Source organism: Triticum dicoccoides, chromosome 2B, assembly GCF_002162155.2.
Source record: "Triticum dicoccoides isolate Atlit2015 ecotype Zavitan chromosome 2B, WEW_v2.0, whole genome shotgun sequence".
Lineage (NCBI taxonomy): Eukaryota > Viridiplantae > Streptophyta > Magnoliopsida > Poales > Poaceae > Triticum > Triticum dicoccoides.
Window position 1 is genome coordinate 240026110 of NC_041383.1, and position 10971 is coordinate 240037080.

The window sequence follows — 10971 nt, forward strand, 5'->3', positions numbered from 1 at the left end:
CTATTTACCCTTCATAAGGACTCTTTTCATCGAATCCGATCCGACTAAGGTGGGAGATATAGACACCCGCTCGCCACCTTATGCAACTAGTGCATGTCAGTCGGTGGAACCTATCTCATGTAAGCGTACGTGTAAGGTCGGTCCGGGCTGCTTCATCCCATGATGCCGCCAAAACAAGATAAGACTAGTAGTGGCAAGAAAATTGACAACATCTACGCCCACAACAAGATTGTGTTCTACTCGTGCATAGAAACTACGCATAGACCTAGCTCTGATACCACTGTTGGGGAACGTTGCAGAAAATAAAAAAAATTCTACGCTTCACCAAAAGTAATCTATGGAGTCATCTAACAACGAGAGAGAGGAGTGCATCTACATACCCTTGTAGATCGCGAGCGGAAGCATTCAAGAGAACGGGGTTGAGGGAGTCGTACTCGTCGTGATCCAAATCACCGAAGATCCTAGTGCCGAACGAACGGCACCTCCGCATTCAACACACGTACGGTTGGGGAAGATGTCTCCTCCTTCTTGATCCAGCAAGGGGAAGGAGAGGTTGATGTAGATCCAGCAGCACAATGGCGTGGTGGTGGAAGTAGCGGCGATCTCGGCAGGGCTTCGCCAAGCTCTGCGAGAGGGAGAGGTGGTACGGGGGGAGAGGGAGGCGCCAGGGACTAGGGTGTGGCTGCCCTCCCTCCCCTCTCTTTATATAGGGGCCCTGGGGGGGCGCCGGCCCCCTAGAGATCTAATCTCAAGGGGGGCGGCCAAGGGGGGTGGGACTTGCCCCCCAAGTCAAGTGGGGCGCCCCCACCCCTAGGGTTTCCAACCCTAGGCGCAGGGGGAGGCCCAAGGGGGTGCACCAACCCACCAGGGGCTGGTTCCCTTCCCACTTCAGCCCATGTGGCCCTCCGGGATAGGTGGCCCCACCCGGTGGACCCCCGGGACCCTTCCGGTGGTCCCGGTATAATACCGGTAACCCTTGAAACTTTCCCGGTGGCCGAAATTGGACTTCCTATATACAAATCTTCACCTCCAGACCATTCCGGAACTCCTCTTGATGTCCGGGATCTCATCCGGGACTCCGAACAACTTTCGGGTTACCGCATACTAATATCTCTACAACCCTAGCGTCACCGAACCTTAAGTGTGTAGACCCTACGGGTTCGGGAATCATGCAGACATGACCGAGACAGCTCTCCGGCCAATAACCAACAGCGGGATCTGGATACCCATGTTGTCTCCCACATGTTCCACAATGATCTCATCGAATGAACCACGATGTCGAGGATTCAGGTAATCCTGTATACAATTCCCTTTGTCAATCGGTACGTTACTTGCCCGAGATTCGATCGTCGGTATCCCAATACCTTGTTCAATCTCGTTACTGGCAAGTCACTTTACTCGTACCGTAATGCATGATCCCGTGACCAAACACTTGGTCACATTGAGCTCATTATGATGATGCATTACCGAGTGGGCCCAGAGATACCTCTCCGTCATACGGAGTGACAAATCCCAGTCTCGATCCGTGTCAACCCAACAAATACTTTCGGGGATACCTGTAGTATACCTTTATAGTCACCCAGTTACGTTGTGACATTTGGTACACCCAAAGGACTCCTACGGCATCCGGAAGTTACACAATCTCATGGTCTAAGGAAATCTCTACTCCTAATAGAGCAGTTGGTGAATAGTCCACCGGTTATTTTTCGCTGGTTTTATTTCGCCTCACCACTTTCGTTGGTTTTATTTCACTGGTTTTATTTCGTCTCCCTCCCACCTGCCTTTTCGCTTCACCACCCATATAAACCCATCAGATTAGTTACCATATAAAAAATAAATCGCAATCAATCAAGTATTGATGATCAGATTAGTTACCATATAAAAAACAAATCGCAATCAATCAAGTATTGATGGGATATTTCCTTATATTGATGTGATTTTCCCTTTCTTATCATCAATCATCTCTACTGCCTAAAAAATGCATAGCTTTCCTTTTCCTGCCAACCGACCGCGTCCCGTCTCCCTACATCCGCCCTCGTTGCTCTGCCTCCCGCACGAAAAAAACCTCTCGTTTGACCTCCCCCAAACCCCGCACGATGGAAAAACCCAGCCGCCTGCTTCCCCTCCTCTCGACCGCTCCATACGTCCAGATCGCGGCCCCATCCCCATCCTCCTCTCACGTCACGGCGGCCGATGGACTGCCGCCACCGCCCTCCTACTATCTCTCCGCCGCCGTCCTCCCGCTCGCTCGCCGCCGCCGTCGCCACCAATCCCGGCGAGGGCGCCGTTGCTGCTATGTCGCCTCCTTTCCCCATCCAAGACTGACCATGGCAACGGCGCCCTCTCATGTGTCCCGCGGTGAGGTTTGGGGAGGCGCGACCATAATCCAGTAGGGATCTCACCGCGGACCCATCCGCTGTGATGGGTGTTACCTCTGTTGCGAATGGGATCGAAGGGAGGGACTACTTCGTCATCAAGGTCGGCGAGGCAGCGGCCGATTGGGAGCCCGGTTGTGAACATGGGAGTTCGTCCCCATGGAGGCGGCGGCCGTGGAGATTGGATGTGAAGCAACCCCACTTGCCGGTGGTGGAGGCTTGCCGTCCATGTGATCCTTTCTTATCCCGGTATCCCCATTCCTTGCCTCCCATTACAAAAGCGAGCATGAATGAGAGCAGGGGCTGATTTTCATCAATTCATTTCTCATATTTTTAGTTGTTTTTTTGAGATTATACAAGATGCTCCCGATCTGTTTTGTCAAATTACTCGGATCGTCTTATGGAATTGACAACCATCATATTTTTTACCTCATGTTATTTCTTAATCCTTGTCCCGCTAGGCATCCACTACATGTTTGGTAATGATGTGATACTGAGGCAGCTAGGAGAAGCTCAACAGCCAGATCAAGGGCTATCGAGATGGATCTGGGAGCCAAGTAGTAGTTCTTCTGTTAAATTTTGGTTATTATCTTTTCTATTGTTACGATTGTGGATGGTTGATTTTGACTCGGTGTAACATTTGCATTTTTTTCCCAGCTTGTTGGCGTAGATGCGTGGCATTGCGGCAACTAATCAAGAGCGATGGCAGTGCACATCAGAGCTACGCTGAATGTAGCGAGCCAACCACGAATTGGGTATGTTCACACGAGGGATGGGAGAGGAGAGGAACATTGACATTTTTCATGATTTGGATGAAAATTCCAGTTCGTAGTTTCTCCGTACGTGGCAACACACTAGCGGCACTCATCTCTGCTCCTAATGGAGCACTTGGTAGTCTCCGCTGGTCAATTTTCGTCCCACCTATCATGGTTTTTTTTCGTCCCACCTTCGCTGGTTTTTTTAGATTTTTTTTCGTCCCCTCCCCCCACTTCATCGGTTTATATCGGGTAATAATTCTTGCGCTTCCTTTGGTAGGTGCTCATTTAATTCTTTGGTAATTAAGGATTCAAAAATCACATCATGATTTGCTTACCTTCTTACGTGAGATCACCTTCCCACCAAAATCCGAATTGGTTTCCCATTTGATTTTTATATCCATAAAAAACCACGCTTTCCTAATCTATCCCTCACCACGCTTTCCTAATGTATTTAAGTAATCTAATTAATTTATATTCAAAACAGATCTTTCCTTGGCCACCCTTTCCTCCATTGTTTGGGCGGGGTTAGGAATGATCTTGTATGATTACAACAAATCAATCTATCAATAATACCATATACGATTAACTGGTTTCGTACGTCGTCTCATTCGTGGAAAAAAGATTGGGACGTTCCCGAGACAATCGGGATGGGATCCGATTTGATCTGATTTACTGAGGACCACGTCTACCTTCGCGTGGCAAAGTCTCATGCGTCCCGCTCCCCACGGGAAAGACTCGTCGGGTATTTGGGCTCGTCCTCAAACACGTTGAGGCATGCGGTCGCATCGCAAGGATGCAGACAAGGAGCACGTTGTCCGCCGTCGCCTTGGGGGGCGTGGTCCATTGACGCGTCGGGGGCCAAAGGACGTGCCCCCGTTGGAGGCGCCGCCGTTTTCGTTTGTTGACGCGCGCTGTTGGAGGCCGCTTCCATAGCCCTCCCGAAGCCGTCGTCGCGCACCGAGGGCCAAGGCAACCGTGGACGTAGGCGATGGTGGGCTGGTGGCGCGGGTGCACATGCTGCCGGAGCCTAGGCGAGCGCGGCTGCCGGTGTGGCTGGGCAAGCTAGGGTGCGCCGATGTTAATGCATCCATGCTGCTGCGTGCGCCTCAAAGGCGAGAGCCAAAGGTATTAATTCCCGATAGCGTTTGGTATATTCAGGATAAAAATAGGTAAGAAGCACCTGATTATTGTAGCAATTGGATCAAGACTTTAATTGTGAAAAAAATCAGATCAAGACTTTGGTACATATACATGGTTGTATGGGCCGCTTAATTCTGTGCATGACTCCGATTCATCCCTGATTCCCTTCTGTATGTTCCTCTCATTGCTGGCTGAAGACAGTGTCCTCTTGCTTCTGACGTGGGCAAGTGGAAGAGATGATTTCTTCTCATGTGGCCAAAACGCTCGGATGGAAGTGACTCGCGTTAGTGCATAGCATACAAGTGAAAACAATCAAATTAATTATTAAATCATTGATGTTAATCACAGAAGATAATGAATTTGCTTTCTCCTGATTGATCTTTGCAGTGAGCGGCGTGGAAGCTGATTTCTCCAGCAATCAGGCCATGATCAGCAATCTTCGGGAGGAATTGCATGTGCCGTCTCTTCCACATGCTGGTTACCTTCCTCCAGTTCAGTGGCTCTAGACATGGGTGTGCATGGCTGAAGTCTACACCAGATAGTGTTCATCCTTGCCTTTGATCACCTGGCCTACTGTAAAAAAGATATAATTGCTTCATAGTCATAATTTGCTTATATCTAGAGTTCATATAGAGATTAGTAAGCAGATAGCGTGTTTTTTGTCAAATGGTTATGCAGGTTCGAGCAAGCTCAAAGTAGGCTGGGGAGGATGAGCAGTGATTATACTCATGCTGGTCCATATTTCTTGTGCAGGTTTGAGCAAGCACATCGCCCACGTAAAAAAAATGTTCTTGATGGTGGTCCATATTTTTTGTGCATAAAACAAATGTACACATTTTATCTAGAAGCAATATAACTCTGAAAAAATGGTCAGGCATCTCTTTAAAGTTCAGACCTATACTTGTAATGTTACCTTTTTCCTATTTGTGATTTTCCGCGTAGAATTTTTATGGACTTTTAGATCGTGCAAAGTCGGCTGAAATGCTATATCATCAACACCTTAGCTATTATTTTCATTTATTATCAGTAAAAGACGGAGTTGCTGATGCCATATGTCATTTCTGACAATATGATCGACATGTGAAGTGTCTAAGGTAAGTTGTGATATTTTTACGAAAATAATCTTACAAGTTTGCTCCGAATTTTACAAATAAGATAATATTTTTTCAGGTTAGTGAACATGTATGAGTATTTTTTTTAGATCCGTCGCAATGCATGGGCACGGACAATGGTGGCAAGAGATGCACCATCAAGGGCGGTGGCGGGTGGCCTTATCAGGCGGGCCAGAGCCACAACCACAACCAATAATATGCTTGAGAAACCGCCATGATGTGCTCCAGCACCGAGCAACAAGCCGGTGGTCCAATGTTGATAGAGCGAGGACAACAGCGTCATGAGAACCGAGAGCGCCCACACAACTATTTTCCTCTAAGATGGCAGGGGGAGAACCGGGATGAGATCTACGAGGTAGCTCAGCCACAACGAAGGCGACTTGAATTGTGAGCAGAACGACGCCGGTTATGCAGCCACCGATCGAGGGTGAATTAGTGAAAGCAATACTTGCATCTAGGATGGATAGCATACTATGTCTTGTGCTTGTGCCGATGGATGGTCTACAATGACGACAATCTTTTGAAATCGTTATCCTGGATGGTTCCATCAAATAGTATGGGTGTGATGTATCTTTTCATCTTTGCTTCATATTTAATTAGGTGCATATTTCGTGAGATAATATCTGATTTTGATATGTTTTTTTCTATGGATTTCAAGATAGGAGGGCAGCTTCACGGGTGGTTGGGGTCAAACGAGTGAGGTGAAGTTGTTGTGTCTATTTTTGTGTAGTTTGTTTCAGAGAAGTCGCACTGATTTCTCTCGATATTTGTCTGTTTGTTGAGAATTAGTCAATGGCAGACTTAACTGGTCGAGCAATCTGAACATTGCAAAGTTCTATGTCATTTTGGGGTTGTCTAAATTGCATATACCTGGAGTTGTCTGATGTCTCCGAATATGTTGATCTCACGAGGTAATAAATTTTACAACATTATACTTGGCATATTGACAACAAAAAGTTAAATCATTCATGTGTTCACCAAGTAAGTTTAGAATCATACTGGCTGTTTCTTTAATTTCTAAGTTGCGAGCATTTTTTGGAAATTGTTGAGGAAATATTTGGTTATGCTCGATTTTGGTCTTTCTTACGCCTTTGGTCATCATGGTAATATATATTTTGTTGTAATGCATGGATATTCAACTATTATATCAAGTAATTCCTCATTGATCCGCCGACCAAATTGCTAAATGTTGCCCGTAGCAACGCACGTGCATTCTCCTAGTGATACTTGACATTGGAAAAGCTCTAGCAAACAAACTACATGATCTTGTGCTATGCTTAGGATTGGGTCTTGTCCATCACATCATTCTCCTAATGATGTGATCCCATTATCAATGACATCCAATGTCCATAGTCAGGAAACCACGACTATCTGTTGATCAACGAGCTAGTCAACTAGAGGCTCACTAGGGACATGTTGTGGTCTATGTATTCACACATGTATTACGATTTCCAGATAACACAATTATAGCATGAACAATAGACAATTATCATGAACAAGGAAATATAATAATAACCATTTTATTATTGCCTCTAGGGCATATTTCCAACAGACTCGCGAGAGGAAGGTGAAGTTTCCTGATAATTCGAGTCAGAAGAATTGAGCGGTTGACGAGTGAGACCCGCCAAAGGATAAAAGAGATTTACATCAGAGGTGACCTTGTTCCGCCGCTTCCTTGGTGGGTTAGGTAAGCCGGAGGAGATTTCCGCATCCTTGCTGGTCCGGGTCTGCCTCCGGCTCTCATGAATCTGCCGCTTCAAAAGAAATTGAGGATCTTGATAAGCTAAGGGATGTGATAATCTTACTTTCCGGGTTACTCTTCAGATTTTTTGTCTTGGCAAAGGCTCAGAGTCGGAGGAAATGATAGTTACCTCTTCATCCCTGCCATGACTTGTTCTTGTGTCCTCCTTCTGATAATCAGTGTCAATAAGATGGTTAAAAAAGGAGCCAAGAGAGTCAAGGGCTACCTCCGACTCAGAAGTATCTTCTAGCCGAAGAAAGTCAGAGGCGGTGGCTTTTTTTCCCTTCTTCCTTGCAGCCTCTTTCCTGGCGGCTCTCTTGGCCTTCCTAGCTTTCTTCACAGCCTCATGATCATATTTAACCTTCCAAAATTTATCACCAGTCTGTGAAAATCAGCAAAAGTATGAGTACAGATGAAACATCAAAAGACGAAGGTAATTTATTCCGACGGGCAGCAGCTTACTGCTGGAGCCGGGTTAGCTTCGCAGAAGGGGCTTAAGCCCACCTTGCCGCGGTCTTCTAGGCTCTCATTCAGGAGAGACTTGGTCATGTCGTTGATGACGTGGTTATCCAAATCATCATAACTATGCCGCATAGGATCATATTTTTTGCTTGTGTAGGTACACATCAGGCCCGGGTGGCGGCTCAACGGAATAACCCGCCAGGCGAGCCAAACCCGGACCAAATCGATGCCAGTTAGCCCGTTCCCTAGAAGAGCCTTGATTTTAGCCGGGGTGGGGGCGAGCATTTTGCGTTTGGCGGCTGTAATCTTGTCAGGAAGCTGATAGTTGGACTCAAGACGTAGAGCAAGAAAATCGGGCAGAGGGTTTTCATCAGCCGATGAAGTGTCTTGGCAATAGAACCATGTCTGGTTCCAGTCTTTGGGATGACTTGGTGAGTTGGCATAAGAAAAAATTACGTCTCTCTGATGTTGGATCGAGACACCGCCAAGTTCCAAACTTTGTCCATTGGCACACTCGTTCTGGCGGTTCTTGTAAAATAACTCTCTGAAGAGTAGTATGTTGGGTTCTACTCCAAGATATACTTCACTGAACACTTGGAAATTGCAAATATTAGACACGGAATTGGGTCTGATGTCTTGAGGGCGGAGGTCAAAGAAGTGCAGGACGTCCCTGAAGAATTTTGAGCCGGGTGGTGAAAACCCCCGGTTCATATGGTCAGTGAAGACAATGACCTCCCCATCTTTGGGCTGAGACTTTTCCTCTGTCGGGTCAGGTGCACTATATGACATGATTTCCTTCTTCGGCAGATAGCCGGTCTTCACAAAGTCATCAAGAGTACTGTCTATGACTATGGATTTGACCCAGTTGCATGATGGGTGCCATTGTGATGAAAGCCTAAGAAAGGGTAAAAAGTTCCAATTCAAATTTAAGCCGGCGAAAAATATTACAGTGCATATTCAATATGGCGGCTTATAAAGGGGCCTAATGGTATAAGTCTAATTATGTCAGATTATTTAAGCCACCATGAGTGCCATAAGCAGTTATGTTGTTTAAACCGCCATGGATGGTCAAAGAGTATCAATTGATCATTGCCTTTTAAGCTGGTGCTGAGAGTCACCATGGCTAGGTGGATCTAACAAATACAATTTTTGCCTAAGTGTTGCATAAACAAGTTTCACAGGTTGCAGCTATTATTTTGGATCAAATGATGTTCAGGAAAGAAAATATTCTAGACCTAAAAATGAAGAACAGATGAGTTCATTAGTTCTATGGAGGCCTTTTTACAAGAAAAAAGGATCTGCTAGTATTGAAAATGGATGCGAAACAGCTATCGCATAAGTTTTATACTTCTTTTGGATCAAAGGAGGCTGCGGTGGGGAAACTACGAAGAACCCGTGATGAACAGCAGAAAATATAGAAGAACTCGCAAACCCTAATGTAGATCTGAGGGGCGGAAAGGTGAAGACTTACGGTTGTAGATCTGAGGGTCGCCGCCGTTCTCTGGACTGATTCAGGTCGATGCAGCGGCCAAGGTCAAGGAAGACGAGGTGCGCTGCGGCGGCGGCAGAACTCGAGCGGCAGTAGGGTTGCGAGAGGAAGAAGATGAGAAAGGGGAGAATGAAGAAAGACCTAGTCATGTCTATTTATAAGAGGAGATTGATAAGTGGGCACAAAAAACGAGGAGGCCGAAAACATGGTTATCCAGCTATACGAACGCCTCGATTCTCGGGATGGTCATTAAGATAAGGATCCATTGAGATACATTGGATAAAATGTGCATTAATGACAGATGACGTCATGGCGGGTTACCACGGATCCAAAGGATGACGTCATAGCGGGTTACACAAATTTCATAAAAGGCAAAGAAGCAGAAGATTTTTCTTAAGTGTTGAAAGATTGACATGAACCAGTTCAAATCAACCTGAGGCCTAATGTTGGGAATGTAACTATTAGGTATGTGTCGGATATCGGGTTCCGGCAAAACCCTTAAGGTTCGAACTCTGGGGTGCGCACGAAGATCTTCTCCCTACTTAAACACGCCTAAAATCTCACCGCGATTCTAAGCTAGCACGATGAACAACACAAGAGACACAAGATTTATATAGGTTCGGGCCACTGTTGTGGTGTAATACCCTACTCCTATGTGTGGCGTGGTGGATTGCCTCTTGGGCTGATGATGAACAATACAGAGGAAGAACAACCTCGTGAGTGGAGGTGCTCTTGTGGTGGTGGTGGTGTATTCTACTTAGGAAGGATTCGATCCGCTCAGACCTAGATGAGATGCCTTCCTACTGTGGTGGCTAGCCCTATTTATAGAGGCCCTGGTCCTCTTCCCAAATATTGAGTGGGAAGGGAGCCAACAAGGGCCATTTCTAAAGGGGACAGCTAGTACAAGCTATCCTGACTAAAGGTGGTCTCGACTGCCAAAGGCACTAGTGATGACGCCGTCTTGGGCTCCACGGTGACCTCTGTGCTGTCATCCTGGTGGTCTTGGTCTCGTTGCACTGATATGGAAACCTTTTCTTGATGCCTCGGTACTCCGCGCCTGCGCTTGCCCCCTTTGCACCAAAGAGGAAACGAGGACTCTACGCAGGCTGGCGCCCGCCTGGTCTTGATTGTCATGGCTTGCGTCACGAGCACCTCGCGAGTTACCCCTTGCCTTGATTTCTCCACCTCCTCGCGACCTGCCTGGTGAGGCCGCCCCTAGGGAGGCCTTGTGTCATCTGCCCCGCGAGGCTTGGCCCCTCGCGAGGGTCTTGAACTTGGGTTGATGAAGACGGGTTGTACTGGGCCACTGCTGAGCCACGCTGCAGGTCGCAGGCGGGCATGTCTGGGGACCCCCGTTCCCATAACGCCGACAGTAGCCCCCGAGCCCAAGGCAGGCTCGGACTGGGCTTAGCAGCAAAGCCAAAGGGCAAGTGCGGAGCACCGTGGACCCCCACAGCCTACGGCCTTGGTCGCCGCGTGGCGGTTGATTGGACGTGGGCGTCTCCGCTTCCCCATGCTGCCTCGGCAACTGCCCACTGACAGAAAGGCTGGCCTGGGTAAAGCTTACCTTCATTGCTCTCCTTCGCCTTGCTCTAGATCCCCTTCCTTGCTCTCTTGCTTCCAAAATTTCCAGATCCGCTCCATCTTTCCCCTTTCAGCGAGCAATGGCGCCCCGCAAGGCCGTGGTCGAGGCCCTGCCGACTTGGTTCTTGCTGGCCCTGGATCCCCCCAACATGACGGAGCAGAATCTCATTGCTACGCGCTTGATGACGGCGGCGCAGGGCAGCGAGATGGGGGAGACCGGACTCCGTGCCGGCTCCGCCGAGCCGAAGGCTAAGGGGAGCACCTTCTACCCCTTATTCATGAGCACTGTCATCGTCGGCCTGGTTCCTCC

At 47.7% G+C, this 10971-nt stretch overlaps 1 long non-coding RNA gene across 2 annotated transcripts; it reads left to right on the plus strand.

Moving 5' to 3' along the window:
- The first annotated feature begins 3830 nt into the window (after positions 1–3830).
- On the plus strand, positions 3831–6173 carry LOC119367616. Of its 2 annotated transcripts, none has more exons than XR_005176363.1 (3): positions 3831–4258; positions 4661–5367; positions 5475–6173. It is a non-coding gene; the product is annotated as an uncharacterized LOC119367616 (long non-coding RNA). The 2 variants fall into 2 exon arrangements; XR_005176364.1 differs by lacking the exon at positions 3831–4258 and adding an exon at positions 4487–4556.
- Positions 6174–10971: the final 4798 nt, after the last annotated feature.